General features: G+C 46.0%; 1 pseudogene; it reads right to left on the reverse strand.

Moving 5' to 3' along the window:
• Positions 1 to 280: 280 nt before the first annotated feature.
• LOC136482856 (uncharacterized) lies at positions 281 to 7,710 on the reverse strand (annotated as a pseudogene).
• Positions 7,711 to 17,718: the final 10,008 nt, after the last annotated feature.

Genomic DNA, 17,718 nt, shown 5'->3' on the forward strand with positions numbered 1-17,718 from the left:
AAATAGAAGATCCCAGACTCAAGAGACAAGCAAACTAATTAACACCACCACGAACATGAGCACAAGCTATACCAAAAGTACCCAACTTGCTAGCCGAAAGCAAAGGACAACAACAAGATATATACGCAGCGACGGATCCACAGGGGGGCTAGGGGGGCTCCAGCCCCCCCTAATTTCTTGATTTCAAGCCTAATCACTGTAGCAAAAAGCTTGATTTCACCATTAATTCTTCATGCAAATCAACATCTCCATTGTTTTAGTCCCCCCTTATCCCGCATCGTGCATCCACCACTGTATATACGGACTCCCTAATAACCACAACTGATGAACCTGAAACGAGGTAGTCCATAGGCACAAAATTTGACTCCTATTTTGACGAACAGATAGCTTCAGTGGTCATCTTCATTCATGTACATTTTGGTCATAGCCACTTGGCTTTAATCTTGTCTGTGTGCCTGAACTCACAGGTGAGTGCCACGGTGCCATCCATCCTCCTGAGCACAAACCTCTCAACCAGCAAATAGCACCCAAACTTGCTCCAGTGGCCCAGGCCGTCGTCGCGCCTCTCTGTCCGCTGGATCCTCTCCTCGTCGCCATTGCCGGTCGCCGCAACCCACCGGCCTCCCCTCTCCACCTCCCACCTCATCCTCTCCCACAGCACCATGTCAAGCCCCACACCTTCAACAGTGGTTCTCGCGGCCGTCGCTGGTCGGAACCACATCGCCCCATCATCCGCCTGGGGCCACTGGTAGAGAACCGAGCTTTACTCCCGGTGGGGAACCCCCTCTAGTCCCGGTTCCCCACCCGGGAGCAAGCATCCGGGACTAAAGGGGGGGTCCTTTAGTCCCGGGTCAGGAACCGGGACTAAAGGAGGACCTTTAGTCCCGGTGGGTAACACCAACCGGGACTAAAGGTGCCTCCTGACATGCCACGATGGCCGGCACCTTTAGTCCCGGTTGGTAATACGAACCGGGACTAAAGGTTTTTTTCTTTTTTCTTTCCTTTTCATTTTTTTGTTTTCTTTTCAAAATAGGTTTTCGAAGTCGTATTGTACGCTGCTAATTATACATTTATATGCGCATATAGTATGTTTCGGTTCAAGCACAATGAACGTATTAAATCACACAATTCAAGCATGGAAATATATATATATATATATATATATGCATGCATCATATATATATTTACATGCATGCATGCATATGTGTATTTTACATTATATTATTTCATGTGCATATATTACAAAAGATTGCATTATAGTTGTTGTGACATAACAAGTTTCTTCTCATCCTCTAGCTTGGCTTCAATGGCAGTGTTGGGTCGAAGTAGAACTCGCCCTTGGAATCGATGACCTGCTCATTAAAAAATCCGGCTATAGACTCTTGAATTGCTTTGATTTGGTCTTGCCGTATGACCTTTTCCTCCAACCATCGAGTCTACAGGTTTGAATTAAAGGAAAATAAATTAATATATGTACATATATATATAAAGACATAGTAACACAATCAATAATAATAATTAAATGAATATATAGTGTATTTTTAACGTACTTTGAGTCTCTCTGTAGGAGTTCTTTGGGAGAGCACCTTGATAAACTTGCAAACATAGTAACCACAGTAGTTGTTCCCCTGTTCCTGCCTCAGACACCACTTTACGAGAAAAAGATTTGTCATCCAATCTGGTGATCCGGTGAAAGCTATATGTTTAATTAATAAAGATGATGCGATTCAGGGGACTTACTTTCAATGGGATTACATTCAGTGGCGCTTTGCATTTTTCCATGTGTTGCTTCTCAATAAAGGTTTTCCAAACACTGCCCAATAAAAAATTTGCCACGTCATCAGATATAGTTAATCATCATGTTTGTGTGTATATATAGTTGCTAGAGATCCCGAAATTACCTCTGGATAATATCTATCATATCTTGGTAGTCTTGTTGTGGTTTTCTCATTGAGTCATAGATTATCAAGTGACTTTTCACCAGATCGATGTCCATCAATATCCAGTGATTGCTGCATGTGTTTATAGGATATAACGCATAACACTCATTAATTAACTAGAATCAACATATGAGCCATTAAGGCTATGATCGACATGATTAACACTCACTTGAAGTTATAGGGAAAGAGTATATCCTTCTTGTGGCGTTGGTTCACTAAGAAGTTCATGAGGTTACTCTCTGACTCAGACTTCCAATTAGTCATTGGAGTAATTGGGTCTTTGAATACTATATGGGGATCAACAAAACCAATTTCATTGCAGCCTTCCTTTCTGAGCTCTGTCATTGTAAATCTGCATATATATAGTACTTGTTAGGATAATTTATATGCATATACACACATATGATGAGTTTAATAATAGATCGAAAGAATTATTACTTACAGGCAATAGCAGCTAATGATAACTTTGTCCAGAGAGGTAAGGTGGCATAGTTGATGAAATTCTGCAAAGTCAACATACATAACATCATCGCCACGGAACCAATGTTCGTCTCTAATTCTGACACCAACGCAGAAGTCTCCACTGGTAGACGCCTGCATGTACCACTTGTTTAGCAGGTACATTTGCGTCCCCAGATCAGATAAGGCTTGAGGGTTGTATAGACTCTGGCCTAGTACAAATTTTTTCTTCCAAATATCAACCTCCGCCGCACTCTCAATGTTTCCATCACCAAACATCTGGTAAAGGTCGAGACCAGTCTCATCAAGAAATTCACCAAGGTGATCCAAATCGACATCCGGAGGTATGTTTGCCTGATGCATCAATTGCCTTCTGAGAAATTGCATTGAGGAATGCACATAGCTTTACGGTGGCTAGACGTACATTTGGAGGTAGAATTCCTCTTAATGCAACTGGAAGTAATTGCGTCATGAGAACGTGACAGTCATGGGACTTTAAGTTACAGAATTTCTTCTCTGTCACATTTATAATACCCTTTATATTCGAGGAGAATCCAGATGGTACCTTGATGTTGTTTAAGCATTCAAACATGATTTCCTTCTCCTCTTTGCTTAGAGTATAGCTAGCAGGACGTAAGTAATGGCGTCCATCATCTGTCTTCTCTGGATGCAGGTTGTCTCTTTCTCTCAAACAACGCAGGTCCTGTCGTGCTTCAAATGTGTCCTTAGGCTTTCCATACACACCCATAAAGCCTAGCAGGTTCACACAAAGATTCTTCGTCAGGTGCATCACGTCGATCGAGCTACGGACCTCCAGGACTTGCCAATAGGGTAGGTCCCAAAATATGGACTTTTTCTTCCACATGGGTGCGTGAACCAAGGAGCACAGGTTGCTTCGGGCCTTGGATGAGCACAGGCATCATAATGTCATTGCCAGGTTGCTTCGGGCCTTGGATGAGCACAGGCATCATAATGAACTTCCGCTTCATGCATAACCAAGGAGGAATGTTGTAGATACTTAGAGTAACAGGCCAAGTGCTATGACTACTGTTCTGCTCTCCAAAAGGATTGATACCATCTGTACTTAAAGCAAACCTTAAGTTTCTTGCGTCATTTGCAAACTCCAGGAATTCTCTATCGATTGCTCTCCACTGGGACCCATCAGCAGGGTGTCTCAACATATTGTCTACCTTACGGTCTTCTTTGTGCCATCGTAACAATTTTGCATGTTCTTTGTTTCTGAACAGACGTTTCAAGCGTGGTATTATAGGAGCATACCACATAACCTTGGCAGGGATTTTCTTACGTGGACGTTCGCCCTCAACATCACCAGGGTCATCTCGCCTGATCTTATACCGCGACGCATGGCATACCGGGCATGCATCCAATTTCTCGTACTCTTTGCCACGGTATAGGATGCAGTCATTAGGACATGCATGTATCTTCTCTATTTCTAGCCCCATAGGACAGACAACTTGTTTTGCTTCGTAGGTAGTGGCGGGCAATTCATTGTACTTCGGAAGCATCTTCTTTTGGATTTTTAGTAACTCTCCAAATCCCTTGTCAGATACACCATTCTTTGCCTTCCATTGCAGCAATTCTAGTGTGGTTCCCAACTTTTTCTGCCCTGCATCACAAGTTGGGTACAACAATTTCTTGTGATCTTCTAGCATCCGCTCGAACTTGATCTTCTCCTTTTCACTTTCACATTCTCTTTGTGCATCACGAATGACCTGACAAAGATCATCAGCCGGCTCATCTTCTGCGGCTACCTCTTCTTCAGCTTCTCCCATTGCAGTATCATTGAAGCACGCACCATCAGGAATAATATCATTGTCGTCGCATTGTTCTTCTTCATCTTCTTCCATTACAACACCGGTTTCTCCGTGCTTTGTCCAACAAATATAGTTTGGCATGAAACCCGACTTGAACAAGTGTGAATGAAGAGTCCTTGAGCAAGGATATTCCACCGTATTCTTACATATGGCACATGGGCAGCACATGAAACCGTCGCGTTTGTTTGTCTCGGCCGCACGTAATAAAGAATGCACGCCGTCAATGAACTCTTGTGAGCGGCGATCAGCATTATACATCCAATGACGGCTCATCTGCATTACATGACATAAATATCATATTAAAACCTAGATCATAATTAATTATTTATATAACATGCGTGCCACCACAAAAGATACAAATTTATGAAAGCATCGCTACAATGTAGACAATCCCAACTACCACTAAAAGAACTAAAGCTAAAATACATTTCAGGAGCACAAGGATTTCGCGACCAATCTCAACTAAAACAGACAGATCCCCCGATTGTGCAACATCTTTGGGCTTCTTCGGCTGGATCACTGCCTCATTAGCCGCCGTATCTGCCTGTTGTGCAAGATATTTTTGCACGAGTTCAACATACTCTTCCTCCCAGTAGAAGCCTGAACATCGTCCACTGCCATCCCACTGAAATTAAAACAAAAAACTAGAACTTTAATCACAACCATCATGAAAATAGGTATAAACTAACCATAATCATTAAATACGATAAAATAACTCACATTGCGATCCGGACACTTGTAGAAGATACGATCCTTGTTGGGACCCTCCTTCTTCACTCGGTACTCCATCACAATCTTCATCTCATCACGACACTTGCCGCATGGAATGAGAGGAAGGCCCGGCCTAAGTCGCTTTGGAAACCCATGAGAGGCCGAGGACCTGGAAGCAGTTGCCATCTACTCTCTATACTCATTTTTTAATACACTATAAATTTCTTCTTTTATAAACAAATAAAATTAACAAACTATAAAATTATCTAGATCTCTAAACAATGATATTTTTAATGGTCATTGTGTTCTCGTCTTTTACTGCGGCAGGTAAGTAATTCATATGATATTTCCGCAAATTAACAGAAGAATGGGAATGTACACACATAACAGACTACTACGACGATATCGGGACGTGTGAATAAATAACCATCCGTACTAGTTGACCTTGCTTACGTGATCATCTCGGCGAGCATTTCTCCACCGGACAGCACCGTACTTGGTCAAGGAAGAGCTCCGATTCTATGAGGAAGGGAACACGGTCTCCCACGACCGTTGTCGCTCTCCCTCGTGGAATCAAAGCTCCTCCTTGATGTCCGTTACCGCTCGACAGAGAACATGCTTGCCGAGCTGAACACGGTCCGCAAGTTCAACTAGTACGGATTTTCTATAATTTTCTAACTATTTTCTAAGTTTTTATTTATATATACTACGTTTAGGTACGGTGATTGACAGACTACTACGACGATATCGGGACATGTGAATAAATAACCATCCGTACTAGTTGACCTTGCTTACGTGATCAGCTCGGCGAGGATTTCTCCACCGGACGGCACCGTACTTGGTCAAGGAAGAGCTCCGATTCTACGAGGAAGGGAACACGGTCTTCCACGACCGTTATCGCTCTCCCTCGTAGAATCAAAGCTCCTCCTTGACGTCCGTTACCGCTCGGCAGAGAACATCCTCGCCGACCTGAACACGGTCCGCAAGTTCAACTAGTAAGGATTTGTTATAATTTTCTAACTATTTTCTAACTTTATATTTATATATACTTTAACCTTCTTTCATGTAAATATGCAAGCTTAAAGTGATTTTGAGCTCAAATTGCTTACAAATGAAAAAAAACCACAATAAAGAACCATAAATATATATAGTGAATAAAATGGCATAAGAAAATGGTAAAAAATGAGAGTATGAGATTGGTAACCTTTACAACTGAAGAATCGACGGAGGAATCGAAGAATGGATGGAGGAACAATGGAGGGAGGGAGGAAGCAAGAACACTACTGCAGTGAGCTTCAAAATGTGCTGAGCTCGGGCTCGGGGAGGAAGGAGGAGACGGCCGATTTATAAAGGGAGAACATTTAGTCCCGGTTGATAGATCCAATCGGGACTAAAGGTAACTTTCCAACCCCGGGCGCAGCCACGACCCGGGAGTAGACCTTTACTCCCGGTTGGAGCCACAAACCGGGAGTAAAAGTATACCTTTAGTCCCGGTTGGTGGCTCCAACCGGGACTAAAGGTCCCTGCCACCTCTGTCTGGCGCAGTAGCCGTTGGGCAGGGACCTTTAGTCCCGGTTGGAGCCACCAACCGGGACTAAAGGTATTTCTAGTCCCGGGGGTAAAAAATTCCGGGACTAGAGCCCATTTTGGCTGAGGATCAAAGGTCTGTTCTCTACTAGTGGGCGCGCCTGCTTGTACCGGGCTGGTGACGCCCAGCAGCGCCGTGAAGCGCCGCACAGTCGCAGTCACCGCGATCTCCAGCCTGGTACTGCTGCTCCCAGTCCCTTGAAGATGTGTGGCGTTCTCCCGGCTGTATATCTGCTCCCAGCTCTGCTCCATCGTCATCTTGTAGAACGTGCTCTTTCGGACCTGGTCCTTGAGGCGGCGCTCCCCGTCGGCCTTCACGAACAGGAACGGAACATACCATCTGCCGAGGACGACGGCGGCAGGAGGGACGCCGAGGCTCCCGAGGTCTGGCATCCGGTCTCGGAGAGCAGAGTCCACCCCTCGCGCGTCATCGGCGAGGTCGTGGTACTTCGGTTTCGCCATGGCGACCACCGTCCAGCCCTTCTTCAAAAGGTAGTCTGGCGGGATACCGTCCTCGGCGACGCCGCTGCCTTGAAGCCTTCGCGATGCTGCTGCACCTGCATCTGCTGGTAGACGTCGCCGTGGTCAAAGGCCCTGGGCTTCACGTCGGTGGGGAATGAGCGGAAGCAGCACTCCGTCCGGTCCTCCTCCTTAGAGCACGCCGACACCTTCCTGCACGGATGCATGTCGCATGTCAGTCAGATGGTGACTGAGATCGAAACATCGATCATCCTCGGCCGAGATGTATGTGCTCACCCGGTGTGCTTGCCGTCGACCTTGACGACATAGTAGCGGCCGGACGACAGCGGCTGGCCGATGACTGGCACGAACATGACATAGTCTGGTGGCCCCACGTACCTGCCGGCGCCCGGAGCCCTGCCGCCGCCGGAGGGGTCATCTAATGCCTTACCTAGAATCTCCGAGACAACATCGATACATTTCCCAAAACCCTCCAATGGATCAGAGCTGTTGCCCTGCTTCACGGAGAGCTGCCGGTTCTGCGGGAATGGGAGACAGCGCACCCTGGGATCTAGGCACAGGCCACAGCAGAGCGTACTCGCTTGCTCCGTAGCCTCGTCGAGCACGACGAGGAACCCTGAGCCCGGTCCTTCAGGCGGTGGCTCTGCCGTGGCCTTGGGGTCGGCCAGGTACCTTGACAGAGGCCTTGTTACGTACATTTCTTCTCCTAGCTGCTCTTGATCTGGATGGCTTTGTCGTCTCAGAGATGGGATGTCCTTGGAGTCTTGGTAGGCCATATATAGTGGGCTGCAAGTAGGATGAGCAAATGCCAACTCGATTGGCAACTTGCTGGTGCACACATGAATGCCAGTTACGTCCCTACCTTGCATGTGATCTAAGACCACCGGGGAGACCACCGAGGTGATGTATGTACCATATAAAACGCATGAAAGCAACGACCCTTCTTGTATCTAGCGGAACATGGAACGAAAGTAGCAACACTTCTATACAAATATATAGCACCATCAAGTGTTGTTGCTTCTGTGTTCACGAGAATAATTTCCATTTTCCCACCATCAACTTGCATGGTAGCACGCGAACTGAGCGTAACTTAACTAGTTGAATTTGTCCACTCTAGTTAAGTCATCGACTTGACGCTGGCGCTCGCATTTTACTAGACTTATTCTAGAATTTAATACCATTGTTATTGTACCCACGGACAGCGAGGCTCCTATTGTGACCATCAATTTTGATATATGCCGGTTCAATCTTAGTTCTTCGGAGGTTTTTTTCATAGAGGTAAGGTGAGTATGCCTCTATATATTGAGTGTATGTGTCTGTATTATGATTCACAAAAAAAAAATCGCATGGTATTATGATTTTCAAGCTTTAAATACTACAAAACAGGGTACGTTCTCCAACTATAAAAGCCAGTTAAATTTGGTCATCACCTATATTCAGAAAGGATTTCTATTTTAGAAAAGTAATACTGACAGTTGGGTTCTTGAAAGATTAATCACCAATTAATTTTGAATTAGCAAAATATGAAACATACTAGTCTATTTAGATGTATCTTGAATTCATTTCTTTGTGCTTATAGTGTTTAATTTCTTGTAGTCATGCTCATTATTTATTTAAATAATTGCTTTCCAGTGTACAAGACTTGGGAACTGACCAAGAAGCAGACGTGGCAGTAGACAGATGGGGAATATGACACCAACCTGAGAGATACATACCATTACCCCACTGCATGTACAGATGTATAGATCGTATTTAGCAATTATATGTTTTAAACAAGGAAGTGCCTCAAACATCATGTAACTAACTAGTCTACAATCAAAACAAGGTAGAGTGAAAACTGATAATTTAAATAATATTAGTTATTGTTACAAGCTATGACACAATGGGGACATGAACTAATACGATCCAAATAATTAAGCACGAACACATAGATAACATTTTGGAAAAAAATGGATACTAGTTTCATGTTTTGTGTTTAAAATAAATTATTGTGAACTTTTAAGTATTAAACCATATTTTTATTAAAATACAAAATAGAAACCCAGCTTGAAATGGTATGGTTTTGATAGCTGTAGTGTGTCTGGTATCCGATTTCACTGTTTGAACACTACTATGAATTTGGTTTTAGGAGACTGGCCTTTTTTACCGAGGTGGGTAAAAATAAATATAGTCTTCACAAAGAGGTAGTTAACTTCAGAGGCAGCCTGTACATTTATGGAGATAGTTTGATAAATGATTGTATCATAAAATTGATGAACAGAGATGGCCCCTCCTCACAAGTCCGCCTCCAGAAATGGGATTCAAATGTCCACAGTTGCAGTCATCGCCTCTGAAAATCAGCCACATCCTCAGTTTTCCTCACATCTGTCAAACTGCCTCAACCTCTCTCCTCTCTCAATCTCTGACCCTCGTATTCCTGTGGCCGGACACGATTGGTAGTAGAGCCTGTGACATCCTGCACCACCCCCTTGGCCCCTCCACTGGCAATGGCTGGAATGACATTAGGGCGTGCGTGGGCCCTGCGTGGCAGATCCGGCGGGAAAACTGATTAGTTTATTGGGTGAAGCTAATGTTATGGTGACATCCGTGGGGGGCGCCGGTGGGAGACGACGACAACAGCGGCGACGGAAGAATAAGCCGAAGGAGATCGGCATGGGTGCGCCTGACGACCACGCTGATAAGGCACCTACTTATACTGCTGCACTAAGCTTCCCCGAGCCAGATCCGGTGGCGATGGCGCTATGCGCGAGGGCGGCCCCCCCCCCCCCCGCATTGGTCATCTCTTTCGACCCGATGCTGGAGGAGCTCGCCGCCTCGCTCGTCGTGAGCCAGCCAATGAGAGCAGCAACACCTGAGTGTCTGTCTGCTACGACAGCCCCGCAGGAGGTTGAGGCACCAGTGGCGGACACCTGTTCCCCGACGGCGACTGCTCAGTGGACGACAGACCTGTCACTGACGTCGCCAGGGCAGGGGATGGCACAACTCACGCCACCACGAGCGGGAGCACCTGGCGTCGCAGAGGGTTGCACCACCCCCAGCGACGCGACGCCCACACCACGCGAGGCTGCACGACGGCTCGCACGGTTCACTGAGGAGGTGCAGCTCGAGCGAATGCCGCCTCTGATCGCCAGCCCACCCAGGCAGAAGGTGCCAACCAGAGGGCAACTCATGCCAAAGCGGAGCAGACGGATTGCCGCTCAGCCGCTGGCGCACATTCCGATCTGCAAGCGGGGTGAGGTGCTCCTCATGCGGAAGATGGGCTTTGCACCGCCGGCAGGTCCAATCTCATCCGCGTCCAAGAGAGCTTACGACGACTTTTTCGCAAGGAACTGGACGTCGAGCGAAGTGGAAGCACTGGACAAGCTGTTCTCGGCGGCCACTGCTACGATTGGTACAAGGCTCTTCTCGGATGACGGAGCAGAGTCGCGCGGCCATTAGCGGAGACGCACAGCTACGTTAGTTACTGCGCGGCTCGTAGTTCGGTTGTTTACTTTTATGTAATATCCAAGTTTGAAACAGTCTACTAGGCAGGTCCAGTTAAACTGTAAGACCTCCTAGGGCGCTTATTAGAAGCGTGTCGTGTGTATGGTTAAACCCATTTTCTTCTTAATTAGAATGATACGCAAATCTTTTGCGTATTCGAGAAAAAAATGTTATGGTGACCTTATTAAGGAGCTGGGGAAGAAGCTGCAGCTTGCCCACTTGTGTTTTGTTCTTTACCCTTCCATGTCATATCATGGGTGCTGGGCGTATGGGTGTAATTTTATTCACGTCGAGTAGTGCATGGACTGTTGGAGATTCTTGCCATGACCAACTTGGATGTGTGAATCGGGTAGCAGCCAACGTCGGCCAGCTGGGTACACTGGACACTAGCAGTTCCACTTGCCTTGCTATTGTATCTTTGAAGCGGGACGACTAGTTGTTAGCAGCAATTTAGGCCAGAAGAATTGTAGTTGGGGGGTCCGATGTATGTATGGTTATGTCGAGAGGAGTTCAAGCATATATCGTACAGGCCCCATCGTTTTCTTTTTTTGTTGAGAAAATGGATTGGATTTTATTTATATGCAAACGTAATATTACATCCAGCCCCATGTAAGGGGACCCCTTGTAGAAATAGAAATTACATTGAAGTCCTTTTGAGGTCCTTATCGTCTTCATCGCCTCCGGTTGGGACACCTGCCTATCAAGATGGAAGCTTGAAACCGGTCCCCGTATGTACCAAGATGCATCACAGTTTAAAAATGGCAACCGTAGCACATCGAACAAATCAACGTGCTCTTGAAACGTTGAACGCCCCGGCAAACCGCCGTCAGCCAAATCTGCGTCACAAGGAACGGGATATGACGCCTCCAGCCTCCATGACAGACCCCAATCGGTGGACGCCGAAGAACCCAAGATGGGGATAAATATGCTAATATAGGTACTATTTCCTATATATGCTAATATAGGTGCTATTTCCTATACTAGTAACTACGACGGCCGTCAACCCAGAGATCCCCACCTCCTATATATGGCCTCTAAATAGGTCGCCGGCAGGAGGAATCAGTTGGATTGACACCGGAAACGTCGATCGCCCTGGCGCCGCCTTTTCCTATAGATGGGGAACGGGAGGGTTCGATCGAAATCTGGCCGGTTGTGTTTTTTATTTTTTTACACGCCCCATCTAGGAGTGCTACAGCTCATGCTCAGTGTGAGTGTTTACTGAATCCAGCCCAAACATTATCGCCTCCTTCTTCTTGGGCCTAGGCTTCCTCGGATGTTTCGGCCCATCTTCCATCTGGTTGCCTGCTGCCTCATCCGTCTTGAGTAATGGACAGCTACAAACACTACTCTGGAAAAGCCACTACAGTCTGATCACTAATGCCTCGTTGCAAGTACGTGTGTTTGATGCCTTGTCTCGGCCTCTGCTTTCACGAACAGAAGCCACCAGAATACTACTGGTGCAAACAAAAGCCTCATTTTAGTTTAGTCATCAGATGAATGCTCGTTCAAAATTGGAATATGAATGTACTGGATGCCGTATCGAAGTGAGAAAAAACCTTTTTTTTCTGAAATAAGAAAATATAATGGACGCACTATACATATGCCTCCTTTAGTTTAGTCCAACTTAATCTATGCGCCACCATTTTTTTTTCAGATTACATGGTACAATGCAAACGCTTACAGTGAATACATATTCACCCCTATGAATGCACGCACACAAATTCCACCCCTATGGGCCGACAAATCCTGACGAAGAAGTTATCACCGGCGCCTCGCTGACAACGGGAATGTCGCCAACCACTGAAGGAACAAAAGGTGTAAATCTTGGAATATTTGCTCCCACGGGCAGTCGAACCGAGAACCTCACATGCCACTGAGGCTCTTGGAACCACTAGGCTACTGGCCATGTCACTATGCGCAACAAATTTGGTTGCGCGTACTTGAGAGACGAATGTGAAACAGGACTAGCAGGCTATAATGCCTGCTAACAAGGATAGGTGGGGTGAACGTTGTACCGCTCTTGCAAAAAGGCCTCGGCAATATTGGCTATAAGCATGTGCGTAATTTGTGAACTAAGGAAGGTTGGGTGGAAAATTGCCTCCCCCAGTCCCCACATCCACGTATCTGATTCCTATTTAGGTGTCAAGTCTATCGGTTTCAAAAATTGTTTATATGGTTTGCTAAAAATAGCATCAAAAAATAGTTTTAGATTCATTTTCACAAATTATAGTTTAAATGGTTTGGAAAAAGGATTTTATGAAGGATCTCTAAATGAGTTTGAAAAAGAGATTACAAATACATGAGTTTAAAATCAGCTAAACCAGAATTGTATTTCTTGCCCAAGTTTTAATTCTTAAGAGGTTTGTTCACTACTAGCATGTTTGAAAACAAGATTTAAAGGATTATAAATTCTGTTGACGGCCAAAACCAGCGCTAGACTACCAAAAACTCAGCCTAGAAGCAAAAAAAACTCAGCCTAGAAGCACCGCTTTCCTTCGTCTATTTCATCATTTCTCTTTTGCCATGTTCCCAATTAGGCTGACTTCCGCAAGGCCTGCTAGAACATGTGCTTCCTTTCCAATCTTGCTCATCCACCAGCCCATTTTCAATGCCCATAACAAGAGCAGTCTAGCCCACCAACTCACACTCATTTTCAATGACAAGTAGGACCCACCTTTGCCTCCTCTCCTATGTCTAACTGCCACCAATCTCTTCCAACCACATCATTCCCTGTAAGCGCTTCCACGTGGCCACACACTGCAACCCGACCCACTATGTCATCTTGCCGTACCTTTTCCCCATTTAATCATGCAGAACACGATTCTCAAACATCCTATTCGCTTGTTGGTTTCAGTCAGGACTTATCAGGCAATCAATAGTGTTTTTCTTAAGAATCAACACCAGTTGAGCTTATCAGCCCAAAAACCAACCAGTGAATAAGCCCATGAATGAAAGCTCTGGCAACTACCATTATCTCGTCCCACGTACCTACTGCCCGGACACTGGGTTGAGTCAGACTCAAAACCTACGTAATGTTATTAATAAAAATTCAATATAAGGACGCACGCTTAGTAATGCTTTTTGCAAATGCAATAAACCCACAAGCCAGATAACCTAGCATATCTTTGGAGTCTTTTCTTTCCTCCTGTTAGGTAAGTCTTGCTGAGTACAATTGAGTGCTCAGGGTTTTATTCCCCCTGTTGCAGGTGACAGGTAGATGCTAAAGCTGACTCTTATGTGTGGATTCCTCCTGGTGGGCTCAAAGAGGATTTCCTTTACGCCGTGATCGTAGTTTTTATTTATAACTCTCATCAAATGTTTTATAAAGGAAAGTTTTATGATCTGTTGTCATAGTTTACATATCAATGCTTCATCATGCCATGAATAGCCATTTATTTCTGCTGTAATTCTGATCACATATTTAGATTCCGCTGTTTAATTAAATTATTCATAACTCTGATAATATGATTACATTCTGATGTTATAATAATAAATATTACACTCTGATATTGTATTAAAACTGATGTAAGAAATGGTTAAGAATGATGTAAGCTTTATTCTCTCATTTGTGATCCTGATGAAAAAATGTGGCTTTTCGGGTTCTCCCCTAGGGTGTGCCCGACGGAACCGAGTAATTTGGTGTTCTCCCTTTTGTGCTTAGTGTCTAATGGAAGACAAGCACTCCTGGGAGACATTAGATTAGACGGTTCTGCCATAGGTGGTATCAAAGTGCAAATGAGGAAATAAGGCTTGGAAAAACTTTTCTAAACTAAAATTTGACAACAAATTCTTTTCAAAAGTTAGGTCGTTTGTATGCGAAGTTATATAAGTAGCCCTATTACTATGGTTATGTATGCAGGATAGATGGCACTCTGCTAAGGTTGAAAACAGAAAGGAAATATCCCGAACCGAACCGCATCGCTTTCTACATTTGACCCGAGCGAATTCGTATTTTTGGACAAAATACGGAATACTAAATTCGAATTTGAAGTACGGAATACTAAATTCGGTTTAGGCTTTGTTCGACCGGTTTCTACTTTTCTACATTTTATTCAGAGTGTTCCATATTCTAAATTCGGTTCGAACCGAATTCCAGCAAGCGAAGGTCACCCTCGGGAGCTCGCCGCTCGCAGTGCACCACTGGGAGCTCGCCCTTCCTCTTCCCCTGCCTCTACTTCCACCCACCGTTGCGGCGTTGCCTGCTGCCGGAGCGTCGTGCCACCGCCACCCGCTCCCCTCTGCTTCGCTCCCCTTTCCCCTGCACCGCGCGCTGCCGCTGCCCTGCCCTGCCTTGCTTTCCACGGGTGCGGGGCTAACTTGGTGGCGGGTGGAGCACCAGCGGCGACATGACGTGCCTGATACGCCGGCGGAGACCACGGCGGCGGGCTTGGGGCGGATCGACGGTGGGTGGAGCACCGGCGGCGGCGTGACGCGCCTGATGCGCCGGTGGAGACCACGGCGGCGGGCCGGGCGCAGCATCAGCGACGTCTGCCGATAGGAGGTGGGGGTGTGGGGCCAAAGGTGGAGGGCAGAGGACCGGAGGTGGGGACGCGGGTGATAGCCTGGACGCCGCCTGAGAGAGAGAGAGAGAGAGAGAGAGAGAAGGAAAGAGAGGCCGATCGGATAAGGAGAGAGGAGAGGAAAAGAAAAGAAGGGGAGAAAGAAAGAGAAATAAAAAAGGAAAAAAAAGAAAAGGAAAATGAAGAGAAAAAAAAGAAAAAGAGAGAGATTGAAGGAATTTTCTCCTGCATTGAAGGAATTTTCTCCTGCTTTTAGTGCTGCTGGTCGTATTGAATTTTCGCGTACCAACCGTGTTCGACATAATTCCGCTCGAATTGGTTCGTTTCCGAAATTCTAGATATTTCGTAAGTTCGTGTTCGTTTTCGTGTCCAGCTTGTCCGCTTTCGCTTTCGTATTTCAAATGTAAAAGTAGAAAACGGTTGAGGAGTTTTTCGACCGAGTTCGATCGTTTTCATCCTTACACTCTCCTGACTTAGGTAGGGTTAATCAAGTTTTCTGTAGATACACTGACTCAAGCATAGTCCTATAGTATCGACTAGTTGCAGGGAGAGAACGATGTGCCACCAAGCTGAGAATGGTTGCCCTATATGTTGGCAACAGTGAAAGGACGTATAGGACGTGCATTCATTCATATCCTGTTTGTGCATTGTAGCGCTCATATTGCTTGCAAATACGCCACACATAGGTGTCACGCATGTCGTATTGTGCATGACCGGCTCCTTTCTATTTTAGAGTTAGGTCTACACTGTGGCTTCGTGCTCCGCGTTCGCCCGTGGTACACGCCTATCGTGACCCACATCTCCCCGTACCCCTTTTCTACGCTCTTGTCGGACCCAGTAATGGCATCGCACGTCGCTCGCCTCGAACGCGCAAAGTTTGGTTGATTCATTCATAGTGATCCCACGCGGGAACCCTGGTGGACCGCGCTGGTACCACTGAACGCTCCGCCTTTATAAATAGAGCCTGACTTAGCCCTTGGTACCACCACTCGGCGCACTTTAGCTCGCTTAGCTTTTCCTTCGAGCCAGCCTTTCGCTCAGCCTTCCTCACCACCACCGCCAGAAATGGCAGGAGCCTCGGTTAGTAGTTACTGCCTAAACGTTGAGGGTTTTCCCAAAATTCTACATGCCACCCTACAAAAGCTCAGAGTCAAGGATCGTCCTGAGTATGAGGGCCATGAGTATGAGAAGCATGACACTGATCGGTGTGAGGTTACCGTCTATATTAGAAAGAGTGAAGAGTTCCCCGACATCACTGAAGCCTGGAGTGTGACCGCAACTGGGTTTAGCTTCATCGACACCTACCAGGTTGTGGCCTGTAAAGCCCTATGGTACCTCTACCAGATCTATGAAGAGCCCATTGCTCGTACCCCCATGAGGTTCTTTCCACCCTTGGACAAGCATTGGCGGGCATGGAAGGCTCGCATGGAGGCCTTGCAAGGGCAGGATGCACAGGAGTACAGTCCAACCATGGTGCACTTGACCACGTACCTACTTGCTCTGGATGAGCAGTATGACCGGCAAGCCTTGGAACTGAGGAGTTGCCTCCGTCGAGCTGAGGAATCCAAGATCTTCACCCGGATGCTCCAGGTGTAGCTCGCCGAAGCGCATGCCAGTGCTGCTGCTACTGAGAGCCGGGAGACTGCCATGTCGGAAGCCGTGAAGGAGGCTGAAGATCGGCATGTACATCAGCTAGGTGAGGCCTATCTGTTCACTAGGGCCAAGCAGAGGACGCTGGATGATGACAGGCAGGATGCCCCGATCTTGGATGGGATCCTATCCACCCACCTGAAAGAAGGAGAAGCAGCGATGCAGAACAAGCCAGCACCTCCACCTTCGAAAGTGTTAGAAGCAGAACCCTTGGTTCCTCTCACTCGGCTATTGCCACGAGAAGATGTAGATTAGTTTCCTTGGGATGATGTACCTATAGTAGTAGTGCTTTTTGTCGCTGTCCTCCGGTATTGTACTCTTGTCGTTGTTGTCGTCCGTAGTTGTCGAGATCGTCCGACCGTAGGTGAATGCTGTGTCGTGAATGGGAGCTTGAATGCTTGTACGTTGTACCCATATAAGATCGTTGGAACATGCATTTTATTTATTTCGTTGTGTTTATTGCGTTCATCTACCTCAGTTCATTAGACGTGCTTAAAGTTTTCCAGGGTGATATTAAGCGGGTTACAAGAGAAGTTGACACTCAGATGCCAGCAGATCAGCCGTGATTGGATGTTATTGGACACTGTATCGACTAATTGTGAAACATTCTTGTGCTAGAGGCGATGCAAACTGCATCGGCTATTTTGTGCTAAAGGCGATATGAACGATATCGGCTATTCTCAATCTTGTATCTGATTTTTAGGCTAAAGGCGATATGAACAATATCGGCTATTCTCAGTCTCGTATCCGATCTTCAGACTAAAGGTGATTCTTTCTTTGTCGGTTTTTCTGATCTACATTCATGAACCAACCTCAACACTGGGGTAGTATTTCTTAAGAAATCTTCCATTGATAGCTCTGGTAAACCCCTCCCCAAATAAAGTCTTCAATATGTACGCATTGCCAGGTACACATTCTACTATTCGGAAAGGACCTTCCCAATTTGGAGACCATTTGCCGAACGCTCTATCCTTTGTTCCAACTGGCAATATAGTTTTCCAAACCAAATCTCCTTCTGCGAATTGCTTCAGCCTAACCCTTTTGTTATAATAC

Source organism: Miscanthus floridulus, chromosome 9, assembly GCF_019320115.1.
Source record: "Miscanthus floridulus cultivar M001 chromosome 9, ASM1932011v1, whole genome shotgun sequence".
Lineage (NCBI taxonomy): Eukaryota > Viridiplantae > Streptophyta > Magnoliopsida > Poales > Poaceae > Miscanthus > Miscanthus floridulus.